Below are 20835 nucleotides of genomic sequence, written 5' to 3' on the forward strand. Positions count from 1 at the left end.
TTTGCTTATATCCACCCACCCTTCACTTCACTTAAGAAAAACACTTACTTTACCGCTTCGAATATAACCCCCAACATATTATACACGTATACACGCCGCAGTCATTTTTCTTACGCAAGCGTCACACCTGATACACGGTGAAAAAAATAATTCATCGGATCGAAAAATTGTTTAGTGTTAATATAACCTCGGCAAGAAAATTTTTTTACAACGGTAAGAATTTTGCATGTTTAATAAATTATTTTTTTCATTCCTCTTTCCTCCCCTTTCGAATCTTATACACGAACGTTGACAGAGTTTTTCCTCGGTTAGAAATTGGAAATAAAACTTATTCACACGAGTACTTCCCTACGCATGCGACAGAGTGTAAAACTCGCAGTTGAGATATGTTTTCATACGCTCAAATATTTCCTTCTTATCCTACACGTCACTGCTCCCAAAAGTGCCGTTTGTTAAATAATAAATTCTCGATTTATGCGAATGAAAACATTTTTCACCGTGCAATTTAGCTGATATGATTTCACAGGACTGTGGATCGGGTTCATTTTTTTGTTCATCTCTGAAAGTCATCATTGCATTTTCGTTTCATCCAGAGAATAAAAAGTACTCGAACAAATACAGTGATCGAACAAATTCATAATTATTTTGCTATACTCTGAAAAAAAAGAAGATTTTCCGGGGTACAACGGATCCCCGCTAAAAATATTATATATTTATATTTTTCTTTAGAATATTTTTCCATCTTTTAATTCTACCGGTATTGCATAAATCATTGATTATCTATCAATATATATTTATGACAAAAAAAAATTTGTATTCTCGAGCAAACGGCCTTTACCTAGAATATAATTTTTTTAAAAATCTTTTGTTATAAAGGAATGTTGCATACTTTGATTCAACACATATTAAACAAACCTCTAACAATATATCAGTATTAAAAAAAGATACATATATTTGTTAACATTTTTCAGGGTTCCGTCGTACCCCGGTCTCCCTTATATTATACCGACTACTCAGAATCCTGACATCCGGCAAAACTAATTTAACGAAATTTTTATCCGGGATGACAAAGCGGGTCAGAGTTTAGCGAGTGTAACTGATTTCTGTTGTCACATGAAAGCCGTTGCATCAGAGATACGGCGGGGAGGGGGGATCAGACCGCAGATTTCCGTTAATATTTTCTCCCTCTCTCTTCACGGACGACCGGAAGATTGGAAAATCAAACCCGACGGATAAGCGTTAAATCGATATTGTTAATACACCATTCGGACGTGAAACGTACCGGTCAGGAGTATCGAGATTGGATGAGGAGAGTCAGAGCCGGTGTCAGAGGCACGAAGCGTCGCTCCGCAGCTGAAGTGTGACGATTGAAAATGATAACGGACGTAAATTGAGTCGTGCATGGTGAAAGTCGACTGGGGAAAAGAAAAAAAAACCCTCGACCATGGAATTGACAAAGCTTGTGAAGCAGTGATATCGATCCGGATCTCGCTCTTGTTGTATAATGCTCGTAATGCCTAAACGAATACGTACCTACCCAAATGAAACGACGGATTGCGGACGCAGGATAACGCAGGGAATAATCTGAAGCCTGCCGTCTACTTTTTACCGTTTCATTCAAACAAAGAGAACTACAGAGGGCGTTTCCGAACGGGAGGTACGGACTGAAATTCATTGAAACGGGACCTCCGACAGAGATACGGGTCCAACTGGAAATTGGATAGAGGTTGGAAATGATTCGTAAGGACAAATAACGCGAGGAATCCATTTTACTTTGTGCAAAATTCAATGTCGGTTCTCTGTGCGCTGCGGATACAATTTTCTCTCCAACTGTAACCGGCGGTCATCAACGAGTCCGTAGTCACGAATAGACGGAGCGGCGATATTCCTTTCAAATCCAATCAGAGTATCGATCAATAAATTTCACGATACCGGAAAATATACAACAAATTTTAAAGATGATAAATCTGCGATGTAAATTTTGCCTGGGATTTTTCGAGAGATAGGCGGTTCGAATAAGTCGTCTTGTTATTTTAGACATAGTTGGATAGAATTTGGCGACTGATATTTTTTAGACTTCAAACGTACCCATTTAACCTTCAAATTATTACACATATAACTCTCTCGATAAACAATTTGGAGGTTGAAAAATAGAATGTCTGTATACCACAGAAGAATTGGGATATCGAATTTTTAATGATCCGAATACCTGATTTATCGAATTCCAAAATGTAGAAAGTTGAAAAATCGAAAAGTAAAGATATAGAAATTAGCCAAACGTGTCTAATTATATCTTTCCACAATTTTTTACATTTACTTTAACAATTTCATACTTTAGCTTGTCGAGTGTTCAGTTATTTATTTTTTAAATTTGCTATTTCCACCCTTTTATTGTGTGCAAATTTTACGCATCGACGTAGATTCAATAAAGTGCTTTTACTATCACACGCAGTGCACTTGAAAATCGAAATTTATTCGAATATATATTCCAATCAAAGATGGCAGCGTCTGTCGAATTCATTAAAATGTATTGAAGAGTAAAATAGGTCCGATATCGTTGGGTGAAAGTAAAAAAAATGTGATCGAGGACGACGGTAGGAAAACGAGATGTACGTACGTCGCGAAGATCGGGGAACGACGTGAACTGAATAATTTCACTGCCGGAGAATTGTGAAAGAAGGGAAAGAAGCGGAAAGGTTGGAAAAGGGAAAAATGATAATTGAAAGGTCACGGCAGCCGTTTTTGGGTTTCGTGAAAGGAGGAAAAGCCACGTAAAACATTGAAATGTGGTTACGTGCTCGGTCAGAAATTATTACCAAACGTACGTTTATTGCCGGATCCTTCTTCAAGACGTAACCTGTCGCAACCTTGGGTTCAACCTCGTGCTGCATAATTTCTTTATCCCAATGTAAGGCAGGTGAGGTAAAAACCCGGCAATGCCTCTTATGTCTTTCAGCAAAAAGCGTTTTTACTTTTTACCCTTTTTTGTATTTCATCCCTTTTCTCTCGTACAAAGCTTTGCGTGCTTTACGAACGCGATGCGGTAAAGAATTCCGAGCTAAAGGAACAGAGATATAATGCTGATAAAAACGAAACAAGGGTAACAGAGATAAAAAAGTATACCGAGTGTACGCAGTTTGCGTCGTTGCTGCGGGACAATTTCATGTTATTATAAAAATAAACGGTCAATTATCCTTGAGATAAAACTCGCCTATTTGTTTTTAGAATTCATTCGCGGACAAATAATAATCTTCGCAATATTACGATATTATGACAAGTTATCGATCGATCGATCTAAACAGCTACGATGTAACAGAAATTACTTTCATTATCACACTCCGTGATAAAAGATGGAAAACGATGGATTCGGGCAAGATTTTAATCGAATTTTTCTGAAACACAATTATGTATAAACAATATTTTTTGCCCAAAAACGGGATGTACGAAATTTTTCTTCATGTGATATTACAGCATTGCAGACCCCTTTTCTAAAGCTAATTAACCCGTTAAAGTCCAGGTAAAAACTGGACCAGACAGCGTCAAACCAACTATTCCGTTCATAGTAAAATAAAAAAACAAGTATATGTATTTATTCTTATGCCATTTGCAATAGTTTATAAAAAAATTATTCAAAGAAATTATACCGAAAGTCATTATTTCGAAAAACTGACTGCACCAATCGATTCTACGAGAAAAATGATAAAGAAACCCTGTATAACATTTTTTCGTCAGAGTTCAATTTGTTGGTGCAATAGTTTTTATGATGGAAATTACGAAGAATTGTAAATTTATTCAGCACCATTTTACACCAACAAACTGAACTCTGACGAAAAAATGTTACACGTGGTTTCTTTATCATTTTTTCCGTAGAATCGATCGGTTCAGTCACTTTTTCAAAATAATAACTTTCAGTATAATAAGTTTGAATTATTTTTTTATAAACAATTGCAAATCACACAAGATTGCTATGAACAGAATCGTTAGTTTGGTTTATAATCTGCCCGAGTTTTTTCCTCAGTTTTAATGAGTCGACAACGAAACTCTGACGATGAAAAGGAATAGTACGAGACATATAACCAACAATTAAGTTGTTAAAATACGAGTGATTCAAAATTAATTTCAACCGAGGCTCAAACTTTTCCACGAATTATTTTCCAAGAAATGATTACATAGTTCGTTAGAACGATTCTGCATTTTTGATCATCACCGTTACCGCAAGTTTCCAGAAAGATATCCACGGTTCTAGATGAACCTCTCTTACACAGGCATGAATCTATGAAACAGTCACACGGTTGAGTGTTGATTTTTGGCGGGTTGAGAGGGTTCATGGAATGTGGGTGAGGCGTATAAGTTCCCTCTCTCTCTCTCTCTCTCTCTCTCTCTCTCCCTCTCTCTCTCTCCCTCTCTCTAGCTTGGTTTTACGTTTTATAGTAGCCATACACCCGTTTAGAGAGCAGCAGGTGTGGCTTTAAGGGAGAGCAGCGAGCTCGTCGCTGGCTCAGCAATTACGCGTTAATGACTTAAGTTAACGTATTAATTATTTACATTCAGCTACGGAGCTGCTTATAAACATTCTGAAATCCTCGTTATACTCATCGTTCTTATTTCCCCAAGAAACTCTGCCGCAAAACACCGACAGTGTGAAACTCGATTTTTGGTATTTCGCAATTTTCAGTCAGAGGACGGAAGCGATTATTTTATCGAACCACCCGGTGTACTCTTACCTTTTATGCGAATAACGCGCACATACGTCACTGTGTTTTCACGCGGAAGAATTACTCGCTACTTAAAAAGCTTTTAAAGTTTGATTGCAGCTTTTCACGAGACCGCGTGCGTTGTTTCCGCCCCCTCGAATCGTTTCTACGAGAATTAAACCTCCCCTTACACACACACACGCGACACAAAACCAACGTTTACACAGAATTAGTTCATATACCACACGCCTGCGTTAAATCAGACAAATTAATTTCCTTGTACGACTATTGAACGATAAAATTCAATTTCAAAATCGACAAATTTCTGCAGAAATCTACGCATTTTTATTTTTTTTTGTCTAATTCAATTTGAAAGAAGCTTTTCTGTCAAATCCGCACACGGAAAGTCTAGAGAAGTAAATCGACGATAGTTTATCCGCAGTATCGCGTATCCTGTTAAAATTGTTACACGAGGTAGATGTACGAAAAAAAGTAGGAAGAAAGGATGACGGGGCTGCAATTGACTATGCAGGGTGCAGCCCTCTTCGTTCGGAACAAAACGAAAATTCAAGTGGTAAACTTTTCGAAAGGCAATCGCGAGTCGCAGAATGAAAGCAAAATGTTAGACTATATACAACGTGAGTTCGTTGGTTGGTTTGTTCGTTCGTTCGTTCGTTCGTTCGTTCTAGCCATCAACTAGTTCGAATGAGAAACGTTTCAGGGGTAGGGCATTGAAGAAAGGGTAATGGCTTTGCAAACTTTCTTATCTTCATTTTCGTCGCAACACTCGTCTCGAAGATGATCGTTAATCCTGCTCTTTCTACAGTTATATATGTTACCACGTTGTTATACGGTCTCTGTCTACTCTCGATTTTCGTTGCACGGACTCTCTTGTTTCTAAAAAAAAGTAATAGAATATAATCTCCACTCATTGGAAATTATTATATCTGACATGCTATGAAATGACTTTATAATTATTACCTACTAATTATTAGCGGAAACAAAAACGAGAGGAGAAAAATGCTTCTTTGATTATCGTCGTTTTGTTTGAAGGTAAAATAAGAAAAAAAAAGCGAAAAAAAAAAAAATTACACGTAGTCGGAATTTTTAAACTGTAAGTAAAAAAATCATTCTCTTTCATACACGATTTCGCATTGATTTTCTATTCATATTATCAAAACTTATTTATGTAACAATGTTTCGAAGAACCATTGCACGAAAGAACGCTCTATTTATGGAGCAAAATTGTTCTGCTTGTTTCTCGATTTGTGAGATTAATTTTTGTACTTATTGTTAGACCTTAATCTCTAAGTCGAGAAAACTAGCCTCATAGATGTGATTGAATTATTTTTATACGTTAGACAGCAAAATCTGTTCGCACTATTGAGTCATTGATTTGAACCGTGAGATATTGAAATTGAAAACTCTTTTAAATAAATAATCATTTCAAACGCGAGTTAAATTGTTTTTGTATTATTTTCTTGCCGATACTACCCAGCAATTATAATTTGAGTATTACGATGCTGGATTGAGTAAAGGTAGGTATTTAATTTCTAATTCTTTTTTATTTTTTATTTTTCATTTTTCATCACACCAGCCCGCTGCGATGATTTAGTAATTTCACGGAAGGGACTTTGAACTCGGCGATCAAAAAATTGCTCGCAAGCCAATTCTCATGTAAATCGAATTCACCCTCGTTTCGGGTGAATTTTCAGTCCTCTACGTCATCTCGAGTAAGTAACGACGAACAACACGGGGGAGGCTGAATGAATTACGGATAGAAAACAAAACCGTGTGTATTCACGAAATCTGCATCCGACGGATAATGTTGTATCCAAAGAAACAGGAGACGCGGGAGAACAAAGACAAAGACAGAAAAAAAGAAAAAAAAAAACATAAAAATCAAATAAATTTGATAAGTAAACCAGTACGTATAATAAAAAATTATCCATACCGATACCTGGAGCGAGATTTTTATTCTCTCTTTTCAATGTTACACACAACACAGCGCTGCTCGCCTCTCTTTTCTGGGCAATGTGATAAAATTGAATAATTAATCAGGAAGCTTGCGAGAAAGGAAATGCCAACGTCATTTGGATATCGAGTCAAGCCGAGGATTCGTTCGGGAGAAAAGGAGAATGACGAGAAGGAGGGACAGTATTTTGTGGATCGCGTTACCAGACTAAATTCAGACTTATACACCCCTCACGGCGTCTACGAGACGAGACGAGACGAGACGCGACGTCGACTGTCGAACGCACCATGAATAAAAGATTCTACGTCATTCGAAGGCTTATCAGTTTTGTTCTTCGGACGGCTCAACAGCCGAGAAACGGGCGACTATATAGAGGATCGCGGTATAATCTCAATGTCCGTGGCGGTGGCGAATTAGGGGAGAACATAATAAAAGTGAAATATTGTGATAAAAATCAACGTTATACCGTCTTGAGATATAATAAAAAGATTCGCTGGACCAGCAAAAAGAGTGTTATACGTTATGCACGAAGAAGACATTCTCTTCCCCTCTTGCCCCTATCAGCAAAAATTACCCGTCTCCATGGATATATGAGTTAGCGAAATTGCGAGAGAAATAAAAAAATAAAAAATCGAGATGAAGATGACGCGAAAAAACAGTTTGGACAATTTTTTTCTTCAAATTATACCTAATGCAGATTGCAACAAAGCGTCAAAAACATTCGTAACGCGCATGACTTGAATCGAATCGAGACAAATCTTGTGATTTGTTGATATTTCACAGGAAATTATTACCTTCAGGGTGCTAAATTATTTTCCAGTAAAATTTTGGACCTTTAACTGGAATTTTTTCGCTCAGAGCCGGCGGTATTTGTAATCAAAAGAAAAAGTATTAATTTTTTTTTATTTTTTCAAAGCGAAGCTGATAATTTCGGGATAAAGTTAAGATTTTTCAAAATCCCGTCGAAGTGATTTTAGGCACAGGACATACAACCAGTCGAGAACAAGAAAGTGCAATTAATGGAAATATACATCGAGCGATATAAAATCGGTTAAATCGTATATCTTAAAAGCGTTTATCGCACAATCGTAAGGGTCGTAAATATGATTTGCTATGTTGCAGTCCCTGGGGTTTGAGAGAAAAGGAGGAAGTAAAAAGAAAATGTGAAAAAAAAAGAAAAGGGATGAGGAGGAGGAGGAGGACGGGGAAAAAAAGAAAAGAAATTGAGAAAAAACAAGAGATAAAAAACACTGTCAGGGAGTCGGCCGGAAGAATTCAGGGGCGTCAGGGCGTTATAGATTGCTAGCGTCCGTTTGGTAGAATAACCATAAATCGGCCGGGGGCAAAAGAGGCCTCTTTGATTTGCATGAAACGACGCTTTCATAAAAGAGGCGTATTATATTATATATATATATATATCTACCATATGTATATACGCGTTTCGTACAAGCTGCGCAGTTCGCCTTACGCGATTACTTCCAAAGTGTCCGCGATCAAGAAGCTGCCAAGACGTCATCTTCGGAGCTTTTGAGAAAATCTCCAACTTCCAAATCTATATATCCTGCTGCATCGATACGAAATAAATAAAACCTTGTATCTCGCCGAATATTTCTCTTTAGATTATTTTCAGAGTAATAATTTAAGTTGTAAAAAGAATCGTGATTACGATCGCAGTACTGTCGCTTTTTCTTATCCCCCATTCTTCAACTAATTGTAAATAAAAACGTAAGGTTCTGTTATTATAGGATTTTGATAATAAAAATTTTACCCTTAATTAACGATTACTCTTTTAATATTCGGAAGTAACTTGTCAAATTGGTAAAAATAGAATTTTTCAAATCTAAACTCGTGGAGGGGAGTCAAAATAATTAGTCGACACCGACATTTGAAATCCAAAATGTGTTCTTTCAATGTGAACTGTAATTACGGAAATAATAGATGCTGCAGCCGGAATCTAGGTGAAATAGGAAGTATCGTTGCGTATCGACGTCCGTTGGACTACGCGAGTACAGAAAGGAGACGAAAATCGGTAGGTATTTGTATTCGTATTTAGCTAAGTCAGCACAATGCCATCGGGCGCACCTCGAATAAATCTCGTTCTGCTGACGTCAATACGGTATCGAAAATCGTGCGGACGGTATCGAAATCCAAGCCCATCAGAATGGGGATAAAAGCAACACAGAATAATAAAAATCCCAGCTACCACAAGTTCGAATTGGTTAAATTGTTCGAATCGATTCGTTGTGCATCGGATACGCGAAATCGGCGAAATAATAATCGGTGGATGCGCGGGTAGAGAAAAAGTATAAGAATGTGAGAAAGCGTCCGACGCGTCAGCTGCGTAAATGATGCGTCAGATGAATAAATATTTGGTTATTGAAACAATGTTCAAACGAAATAACCAGGAAGAAATAATATCGAAGCGGCAAGACGGAAGTAAATATTGTGTTGGATTGCGAGGTTGAAAGGATGTCCGTCTCACATGGAAAAAACAAAAAGAAAAGAAAACATTTTCGTGCAACGCGAGAATGTTTTACGCATTTTTCCACGCGTATTTCCGTACACAAAGTATCAGTTTCTGTTACGGTTCGACGAGTCTGCGAATGCGCATGCGCGGAGTACTGAAAAGATCAATTCTCAGTCCTAGGAGTTGAAAATGGTATTTTCCGTACTCCGCGCATGCGCTGTTGCGGACCAATCTGACATCACGCGACCCTAACCTCGATTTCGTGCTTTGTGAACAACTGTTCGTAAAATTAGCATTCGGGCGATTTCTGAAGATCTTTGCGGTGAATATATGAGCCGAAAAAGAGCATCGGACGATGAGAATACCAGAATTTGATTATTTCGAAAGTTCTAATCATGAAACCTTCCTCAAATGATAGACATCTTAGCTTGCGCAATTAGAATTTGCTCGAATTCATTTCTACTAGACAGCAGGGATGGTATTTCGCTCATGCACGCTATCATTGACGCAAATAAAATCGCTGAAGATATTCTTTAGCAGACCGTTTTTCTTTCTCCAACTTTAAATCCAGAATCATCTCATATTATCGGTCACTGAACTATTGCAAGAAAAAATCGATGCCTTTCAACATTTTTCCCCATACCGATTACGAGCTCGATTCTCTGATAAACCTTATCAGAATTGAATTCGGTTATTGATTCTGAGCCACTGGATCTTAGCGTTGAGATTGTGACTTGGAAACGAAACGAAACGAAACGAAACGAAGCTAAACTAAACGAAACGGAGGGGGAAAGAAGGTAGGAAAAAATACGAATTTTATCTTCAAGCCAAGGGAGAAATTTTTCTCAAGATAACGACGCAGTAACCGGGCATGGGGCTGTCACTTCCTGGAGAACGAACGACTTCGGTTCGGCGTTACAGCCTGAAGCAGCAGCCGAAGCTCGCGTGGCTCTTTTCCGAGTCCAGGCACGAGGCTCGCGTTAGCTTTACCATAACCCGAAAATTAGATAAGCGGATAAGCGTTATCGGCCCTTTCTCCTTCTCCTTCCTCTTTTTCTTCTTCTTCTTCTTCTTCCCCGGTATACTGCGATAGCGTTCGCTGCCCGAATCGATATCCCGTCAAAGTCCTCGGAAATTACGCGCTGCATGGCAGCTTGAATGTCGATTTTGAATTACCCGCGTTTTTCTTGGTACCTCGATTCTTTCAGCACGCGTCTTTCACTCCGTTTATTCATCCTACTCCGACAGCGCGTCAGTACAACGATATTCTCGTTTTAAGCCTTCGGAATCGGGTTTCAAAAATGAACGATTCAATTTCGAACAAGCATAATAAAAGCAATAAACAGGTCGATTACAGCGTGTTAAACGACGCGCATTCAATGACAATGTCAGTAATTTTTTATCGGCATCCGTTAGATCAGTGATTTCTTTAACTAGTTTTCTTTATCTCACCACCCATTCACTTGAATTACGGGTTGCACTCTATTCCTAGTTATTCTGGAGGATACTGCAATTATTAAGCTACATTTTCAGGACGTAACAAAAAGAGCCTCTCAACTTCGGGGCTACTTTCCTTCATCGTGCGGAGAAGAAACGCGGTGCAATGTTCTCGCTGCACGCGATTACACGCATAGGAAGTGCAGCTGCTGCAAAGTCACGAGTGGATGGCGATATGAATTTATACATAAAGCCAGCTTTGAGTAAGAGGGTAAAAGTACGTATGTGTATGTAGATATTGCAGTTTCCTGACACGTCACTGGCTTGATTGATGGACAGTCAACGTTTCACTGATATTGTATGATTATGTATAATTCCGTCGTCGTACGAAGTTCGATAAAGTAGGCCGTTTCGATTAACGTACCTTATAGCTACATCGACACGACGGTTATTTCAACTGTGTAATCAACTCGAAGTCAGATCGTGGAATTCAATATTTTTCCAGACGAAATTCCGGGATCATACGTACATACCTACGGTTTTATAATTTATCGTTCGAATTAACGCTCTTACGACGGAATCGCAAATCGTACGTTTTTGAATGGTTGAAAATATTTCAAATAAAAGTTGAATGAAAATTTCTGAGACAATTTCACGCGCTTATTTATATAACGCATCGCGATATTTCAACAAAATGTAGTTCGCGATGTCCGCTCAAAAATTTGTTTGAGACAACAGTGTCGGTGAAATACTGTAAACAAAAAATCGTAGGTATGTTTTTATTTTTACTCACTTCAAAGCATTTCATCTATGACGACGCATCGAGATTAGAAGTGAAAAGGGTCAGGTGAATAACGACGATAATGAACTCGGTAGTAGAAGATAAGGTAACGAGCAGGTATTAGGTTCAACGAAATTGTGGCATTAAAATGGACCCAAATTGGTTTCTAACATTCATTAGTAATTCGATGAAACATCATTATAATATGTATGTAACAGTCAAGTGTGCATGACGTGTTAAATCACAGTTTCATCGATCCGTTTTGGATCAACATGCGTTGAATTTTTCGTCTGTTCTCAGTACATAAAATTTTTCAAACAATCGATCGACCTTGCGGATTTCGAGTTTCGACAATTCGCATCGCGGTTTTATGGGATAAAAATCGACGTGCATGCACACTTGAGTTTCGCAAAGTTATCATCGGCAGGGAAATTATAATCGGATCAAATCAGCTTTTTACGATCATTGTTCAAAATGGCAACACCGTACAGACAATGCATTATGGGAATTGAAGCCTGATTTTTGCAGTCGCTAACATAGTTATTTTTTTTTTACCCTCGAAATCGGGAACGTCTACATCGCTGGGATGAAATAGAACATCGAAATTAACAGTTTTAGGGTTTCTGGCCCGAATGTCGTAACGAATCATACATTGCATAAACTTTTATCTTCGATCCAACGTACAGAATTCAACTTCCAACGGCTACATGTGTCAAACGAATTGCGTGAGGAATTTTCCACTGTTGATCGAAGACTCGGTTGCACTTTATTTCAGGTTCGGTGAACCGATCCCCATTTATAATTTTCGTATCTTGTATGTGCGCTAATATGCACTCGTAAACGTCACACAAAAGCAACTCGCCACAGCGCGATGTGATCGTTAATATATAAGTGTGTCAATTCCACAGCACACTTGAATGTACGATATTCATAGCACGAAAGTAGCCAGCGATAAACTGAGAACAACGTCACGTGTTTATGGCCAGAGAAACGAGATACGAAAAAGAAGGCAAGCTGAATCAACACACTTGTTGGTGACCTTATATCGTGGGATAATGTAGCAAAATAATATTCTCAAATGAAACAAGATTCAGCTCAAGAATTAAAGTGCTGAGAAAGTTAGACTAGCAGACAAAAGTGAAGGTGATGAAAAACTTCACTGTCTTCGTCCGAATGAAGTTTTGAACATTGGCGAGTCGCCGATGGGTGAAACAGTACCGACGAATCGACTCATGGGGGAATAAAGTTTCTCAAAGTAATCGAAGGGTGGATTTATCAAGTTTCAGAGACTCGGTGTGTGTGACATGAATCCCAAAGAGACAGTTTTACAGTGATTTATTACACGCGATGTAAATACTGAAAGGCTTAGCCTCGATTTTCCGCCCACTTAATCAGACGCAGAAAAATGGATAAGATCAAAACAAGCCAGCATAAATGGCGTAACATGAAACTAAAATTATCGTTGAAAAAAATATTGAGTTTAGTTTAACCCGGAATTGGGCAGTGAAAGAGATTACACGTTTTGTCATAAATAGAAACAATTAGCCTGGGAGCAATCAATTAGTTCAAGGTTCGTGTCTTCCATATGTCCAAATTGTAATCGCACGGTTTTTCCATAAAAAAAAACTCGTGTCGATAGAAGAAATAAAACTGCTGAACAAAATTCGGCAGCTGCTTATGATGCGGGCAGAGCTCAATTTAGCAAGATACACATTTTTTATTTACTTGAAAATTGAATATATGTATGAATATATTCAAATCAGAGAAAACAGTAGCTCTGTTTAACTGTGGATAAATTTTCAGTAAAAAATTCATAGTAAATTTTTGGACGATTAGTTGCTTCGTTTCTTTTTCTTAAGAATATATAATGTATTTTATGAATTCAAACGCGATTTTTTTTTTTTTTGTGAAATCTAAAAGGCCACTGTTATGAATATAAAATTTAATAAAGTAGGTTAAAAATTAAACTTAAGTAATCTGCAGGAAAAAATTTATTTATCGAATGTGGTAGAAACCAAGTTTGAGAATGGCTGCTTTGCTCTCCTAAAAATCTGTCAAAAAATTTGACCTTCTGTACAATTGTTGAATAATTATTAAAATCTCAAAGTATGAAGAAAGTTCTCAGTTGCTTCAATTTATTTCTAATTATCTTTATTATGCAATTTTCTTCAGATTCCACAAACTTCCAATGATTTCCGTGCTTTTTAAATTACTCGATACATTTTTGTTACCTGAACCTCAAATCATGTAAAGATTTTATCCCAAACATATGTCAGCGTAGCAACGTAATTAACTTCAACCTCACGATTCGGCAAATTCTCAACCAGACAGCAAAATTCGCGGCACGAGACAACGGAATGAAAATTCATTTGCAATTTTGAGATTACATTCATAAGCAGAGCCACAAATAAAAGATCCACTCGATTCCAGACTGCAATTATTACTGCGACAACGATGCGATCACGCTGGATTTTAACTGGTTTAAAATTTTTCGCGTTATCAATACGGTAAAAATAAAAGTCGCGAAAACGTAGCGTTGGAGTAACGACACGTGACAAAATCACGAGATTAAAGTTGTTAACGTTATCGTAACAAAACGAAGCAATGAAATTCAAAATTTTCAACTTTCCAATGTCTTTAAAGAAACCTAGATTTTAAAATAAAAGTGTGTGTCTCATTTCGTTACGGTTTGCTGAATTCCAGATAATCTAGAATCGCGAAATAACAGTTCTCCCTCAACATGACTCGTCACAGTAACGTTACTAACTCCGGCATGTTACGAAATCAGGGTTTTAACAGCTGTTCGAGATTCGCCACGTGTCTCGGTTCATGCAACCAGGAGACTTTGAGTGTCGTGTGCGCGATGAGTGAGCTAAGCGAAGCACAGTTAAGTAAACGAGTAATTGGCATAGGCACGAACTTAAACGACACGTTTCAAGATCGACGTTGTCACGTGACGCCGACCATACTACTCGTTAAGCTCCTCTCAATCTCTTTGATTTATCCCCTTTGCAGCGATTGTCTGTACGGCGATGATCTCGAAACTTTCCTATCATTCACATCGTGGACACATGTATGCATTCGATTCATGTTCTCCGAGGTAAAAGAGTTAGCGATAAGCTTTAAATACGAACCAATGAATGTCCGGCATGTGTTATCACAATTTTATCACAGAGTGTGTGGTCGAATGGCGATATCTTCGCAGCTGTATTTTTCTCCACTATAGGAAATTATCAACGACTGTAGTTTCGGAATGTCCGTAGATCGGGAACCGCTGTTTTCTGTTTACCAGTTTTTTTCAGGATACTTCCTCTCGCCTCAGGATCAGGAGGGATCCCTGTCAGACTGCCAAAGCGGTAGTTTTCTCTACGACGATGAACCAGCCATGCGTCTGATCGTTTATCCCTGTGATTGACCGGTACCAGGAAGTGGATCCGTATATAATTCGCGTGAGAACTCTACTCGTAAGTGCCTTCGAGGCCACAGGGCGAAAGTAGCACGAGTCACTAAAAAAATACCAGTTTCACTATGAACAGAAACCACAGTCACTATTGCAGCCTTTTAAAATAGGAAGGTGGGGGATTGAAAAGTCCTGAAAAACACACCCGACACTGTTACCGGTGAATTTTTCCCTCCGCGCAAGCGGAGCACAATCCTTGCAACGTACAAAAACGCTTTTAGCGAGTCAGGAATGTATAACGTACGAGTAACGAAACAAAGAATCTCGACACCTGGGATAAAAGAACCAAAATTGCCGATCACGAGGGGTGAAAAAGGGTTGTAAAACCGGATCACGGTTGCGGCCTGGTTATTCCGGCTCTTTATTTTTTCTTCGTCTTTTTCACGGGGAGGAGGGAAAAAAAAAAATAAAAAACGTACAGCGCGCGAACCTCTGCGGAGCTTTTAAGACGGCACCTGCTCACGCTGCGACGTCCGGCGTAGTACTGAGGGCAAGCGCCGCGACGGCGACGTCAAAGGAGGGGGAGTGCCGAGCGGGAAGGGGCGGGGGAGGAGGAGGAGGAGGAGGAGGAGGAGGAGGAGGGGGAGACGAGGCACTCGCGGCTGCAAACTGAAATTGAACTGGTCGTACGACCGCCGCCGGTGTCGCGCCGCCTGGACTACGCTCTGCATGGGCCTGAAGGGGGCCTCACGGGCCTCGATGGCTGATGCATGGGGCCTGACGTCGTCGTACCTGGGACCATGGTACCTCTGCGTCAGCTGCTGAGGCTCCTACGGAGGCCTCGCTTCTCTCGTCTTGGGACAGTTGCAGGGGACTTCGGTCTGACTAACTGTATCCCATCGCCGGTTCTCAACCTTATTCTTTCACGGTGTTAAAACGAGAACTGTGATTTACTCGACGATTCGTCAGCGTCACGTTTTACTCATCGTGCTATCCCGTGTCTTGCTGGGTCGAGGACATTCCGGGTTGCTTTTCACGATATGACTCGTAGGGATGAAGAAAAGTCTTGCTAATTTTTACACGCGAGAAATTCGTGTTGATAGGTTCAGACCGGTAGAAGAATTTAAGGGATTTAATTCTAATCGCTGAATAAATTGACCGTTGGGAAATTGTGGAAATTGATACATTGCTAGCTAAACATGTGAAGATCAGTTATAGTTATATTTTTATGATTTCAGGGTGCCTGTGTGGATCAAGATTTCGATTACATGCAAGATATTTTGCATCGTTCGACAGGTACTCTTGTGGCAAACTAATTTTTCATCGCATTTAATCACTCGGCGTCTAATAATTGACGGTTAGATGTCGATGAAAAATTTTTTCTGACTTATCACATTTAACTTTACGTGTTTAGCCACCCACGTTTTTATTGACTACCTTAACCCTTTAGAAGTGTGGCGTGAGTGAAACTTTCGTGCCACTTTTGTGTCAGAGAAAAATTCTGATAGATTCACCGTATGATTTCAGTAATGCGGTTATTGAGGTTGGTGAATTCAAATGTGAGATCAGATTTCCAAAATTCAAAATGGTGGATTCAACATGGTGGCAATGCAAATTCAAAAAATAGTTTGATTTTGTCAAAAGTAACCATTTTATGTTGTGTGTATACGGTAATAAAAAAAAAAATAATAATTATAGACAAATTATGATGAAAAAAAAAATCATTTTAAATACGAGAAGTACAAGAAAAAATTCAAAAATATAAATGGTACAAAAAAAATACAAAATCGGAGTCAACAAGCACCACGTCCTTGATTTGTGACTTTGGATTCGGCATAGAGCGGGATATAAAACGAAAAAAAATTTCTTTCACATGTTTTATTATGGATAATATTTTGACATTAACGGTTTGCTACATTTTGATCCGTCAGAATGGAACCGAGATTCAAATCCTTCAAATCAGGTCTCGAATTCGAAATTCGCGAGGACTAAATTCTGAAGATACAAATGTCTGTCGAAATCCAACTACTTTTCGAATTTGCATCTGCCATTTTGAAGTGTTGAAATCTGATTTCAGATTCGGATTCAGCGGTCTCAAAAACTATGAATAACCAAACAACAGTTGGATCGATGTAGTAGAAACTTGATTTTCTTCAAATGCCCAAATATGTGTCATGACTTTTTTCGACACATAAGGTAAGGGTATCACTTATTAACACGTTAGACCCAATTATTAAACCTTACATTTTTCAAAATTATAAATTGACGGCACAAATTGTGAATTTCTCGATAACCAAAACCAATTGCTACAGGGTTAGACGCTAGAAATTTAATTTTTGGTAATTTGAAAACTAAGTATCAAACAGATGCAATGAAAAAAGGTAAATAACTGGGACACTCACCTTATGTGTGTCGCACACAGTCAAGGTGTTGAGAGATGTGTAATGCTTCGAATCAAAATAAACTTCATTAACCTTGGGCCAAGTTTTAGAAACTTGGTTTCATCAACTGTGTTTCTTTTGACAGTGTAAGCGTCCTTTGACTGATCGTCTGTTCTCAGGATCGAGGGAATTTCATTAAAAATGTCAAACGACAGCTGCATTGAGCAGATGCATTTTTACAGCGTCGCGTCGTTCGATTTCAGAACTGTTCACGGAAGCCGCTTGGTTTCGTTCAATTTTTATTTCAGTGAATTGAACATAGAGCGATGCAGACATTGAAGAAAACAGGAACGTTAAATAATATTGAGAATCCTAATGCACAGTTGAAACTGATTGATCCGCAGCTGGGCGATTAATTGTTCTAAGATGCATCAGCGGTTGGGAAATTCCGCTGACACCGCTAATTGAACAATTTACCAGGATTTTGACCTGAAGCCTCGGAACACTGCGAACGTAAGCTCGTCAAAATCTAGTTAACCGGCAGCGTAAAAGTTTGATCCAATAGTTAGCCGTCTCCCATTGCACGCCACGGCGTTTATGCTGTCATCGCCTTAAATTGTCTTGCATGAAAGGGTTGATTTCTCGATTTTCGCGCTTGGATGTGAACACTCTGCGTGTCGTTTAAGGCAAGACAATCCCGTGAAATTAATACATTTTGAAAAAATTTAACGGATTCACGCTGAGTAGCTAATCATATAAGCATGAAATCTAGCTGTTGGATTCTGTCTGTTTCAATCGTGGCCGGAACCTCGTTATTCTTAACCCGAAGGGGTTCATTCACACATGGATCGGTTGGCAAATGATTTCAATGATTTTAAGCCATTTCAAGCGATTTTAAGTAAATTCAAGCGACTTTAAAGTGACTAATTTCTAAAGTCGTTTGTGATTTCAACAAGTGAAAAACCATGCGATTTCATGCAATTTCATGCGATCTCAAGGGATCTCATACGGTTTTAAACGAATTAAACTGATTTCAAGTGATTCCCAGCAATTTTAAAGTGATTACTTTCCAAAGTGGTTTGCGATTTCATGCAATTTCAAACGATTTCTCAAGTTATTTCAAAGCGATTACTTTGCAAAGTGGTTTGCGATTTCACGCAATTTCATGCGATATCAAACGATTTCAAGGGACCTCATACGATTTTAAACGATTTCAAGTGATTTCAACCGATTTTGAAGTGATTACTTTCCAAAGTGTTTTGCGATTTCAAACAGTTTCAAAGGATTTCAAGGGATTTCAAGTGATTTCAAGCGATTTTGAAGTTACTACTTTCCAAAGTGGTTTGCGATTTCAACAAGTGAATCCCCGTCGTGTCGACCACTCTAGTCTCGCAGAGACAAAAACGGAGTGTTGCAGCTGCTGTATAACCGAGCTGAAAGCAAGATACAAGAGTGTCAAGCTTAAAAATTCTCGCGTTCGGAGGAAGCGTCGGGGAAGCCGTACGATGGAAGAATAATTTTCGAAAGCAGCCGTGTAACCCTCGCATGTAGCGGAGGGCTAACATCTGACGGAGCGATCGTGAGCTGCGTCAAAATCTAGTTAACACGTAACGCTAAAGTTTGATCTAATAATTATGCACAGTGCACGCTAGGCCGTTTATATCTTCATAAAGGCAAAATGAGGAGGGGAGGCTTGCGTCTGGAAACGCAACGTTTGTTTCCGCCTTTTTAACTCCTCCTACTCGAAAAAGCTCTGCGGCTCACGAAAGCTCACGCGCGGGGCTCAACGTAACAATTACCGCGATTGCACGGAGACACACCAACCTCGCGTACAACGGGGTGCCGCTACATCGATCAATTCGAATCGGCTCTCAGCTCTCCGCTAACACTCTGTCCAATTTGCATGTAAAACGAACGTGCCACTCCTGTACTCTCCCGGAAAAAACGTTATCGCATATACACGTCGTTCCTTCTCCCCGCTGCATGAAACCGAGACGCGAAAAAGGCTGCAGCGTCGAGGGATCAGCTCGAGAAACGGATCATCGAGTCTCCCATATTTCAGGCTCGGAAATACGTTGGAATACGCAAAGCAATGTTCGAATTCTCCTTTCTTATTCGGTCGGCGAAATAAAAATCCCTTCATTTGACTGACTTCCAGTCATCCATTTCACTCTCCTCATAACTGCGACACGCTTTTTTTCAATTCGCTCAGTCAATAGCCAAGGTATACAATATTTTCGGCTGGATTCGATGATTGAATAGCTTTATAATGTTTAGTTACTAAAAAAATCTGGTATAATGGGTAACGTCGCAACGAACATTTAAATATCGTTAGAATCGCACGAAAATGTGGTTTATAACGTAACTATTTAGTGTAATTATAATTGTCTATATTACATTTTCCGATTATCGCAACATCAAGTCTACTTGCTAAGGTTTGTAAAATTTCCTCAGTTAAATAAACAAATAATTGTTGCATCGACATCGAACCCTCGCAACAGTTAGAAGAATATACAGTAAGAGTAACCATAATCAAAATGAATGGTAAGTCGTACCAGATTTCCCGTTTAGAGCTGCAAACATTATTTTCATTTCGTACCGAGAATTGTACATTGCGATTATTGTAAAAAAAAAAAAAATTAAACCAGTTGTGTAGCACATAGTAAGTACGACGGTAAATTTCCCTCGGTTGCGATTCTGTTGTAAGTAATTTGTTTCACGAATGCATCGAATCTCCGGAAATATAATCGATATATAAAATAAAGGTTTCCACTTTCGTGGCTGGATGTGTTTAGAATATTTCGAAAGTCACCCCGCTGCGTTTCAGGACGAGAAATCGGGTACGAGTACAACAGCGTGCCTGGAAAAATTGGCGAAGAGGCGATCGCAGGCGTTTAGGAGATTCCACGGAGGCAAGAAAGTCGAAACGTCGGAGTAAGGATTGCGAATTAAGGTTGGCGACAAAGAGTTGAAAGCAGGAAAGGGAAGGTGGAGGAATGGCGATAGGCGACACAAATTTTCTGCCCCTTTAGAAAAAAGTCGTCGGAACTGCTGGGGGGCAACAAAGGACCCCGGGAGCGAAACAAAAGCGAGCGGTCCTCGACGAATGTTACACCAACTAATATAAATCTAACCGAGGCGTGATCTCGGTGCGTTTCTTTGGGCGAACGGCGACCAGCCCGCAACGCGACGCCGAAAAGCCCCGAGCGTTTTTAGAGACGGTATGTGCCGGATTTCGTGTCATAAACAACTGTACTAGTTGACCGTTGCGGTGGTCCAGCACTGTGTTCGCCCCCGGTTGGAGTGAGCATTTTGTCTGCTACCGAACTCCGATGCGGGTGACAATCAACTCGGGTGCGGATAAAAAATCAGAAGAAGCCAAAATCAGAATGGTCGGTATTCCGAACATATATATATCGAAAACTCACGATCACGAAAGAACAAAGTGGTAAAGCTTTATTAAGCCAGAAATAATGGAAATAGAATGTAAAAGTATCGAAATTTGAAGTTATAGAATTTGAAATGCACAACTGGTGAAAATTACGAAAGGCCGTTAGCGGAATGAGGCAAATGCGATTGCTCGCAAACGCAAACAAATAACCGTCGGACGGATCGTAAAGTAGAATTTTCATCTATTCGAATTCATAAATGCGAAGGATCAAGAAACGGAATGGTTAGAACTCCGAGTTGTAATCTCATA

General features: G+C 39.2%; 1 protein-coding gene across 4 annotated transcripts in view; it reads right to left on the reverse strand.

Annotated features, from left to right (window-relative positions):
• Positions 1 to 20835, reverse strand: part of LOC107226613 (mannosyl-oligosaccharide alpha-1,2-mannosidase IA) — a 277631-nt gene that overhangs the window by 39013 nt on the left and 217783 nt on the right. The window contains exon 1 of one of the 4 annotated variants that reach the window (XM_015667490.2): positions 14489 to 15255. The exons of the other annotated variants lie outside the window; for them this stretch is intronic. The gene's annotated coding sequence lies outside the window, so the exon portion shown is untranslated. Of the gene's footprint in view, positions 1 to 14488; positions 15256 to 20835 lie in introns of those variants that run through there. 4 annotated transcript variants of the gene reach the window in all.

Source organism: Neodiprion lecontei, chromosome 1, assembly GCF_021901455.1.
Source record: "Neodiprion lecontei isolate iyNeoLeco1 chromosome 1, iyNeoLeco1.1, whole genome shotgun sequence".
NCBI classification, from domain to species: domain Eukaryota; kingdom Metazoa; phylum Arthropoda; class Insecta; order Hymenoptera; family Diprionidae; genus Neodiprion; species Neodiprion lecontei.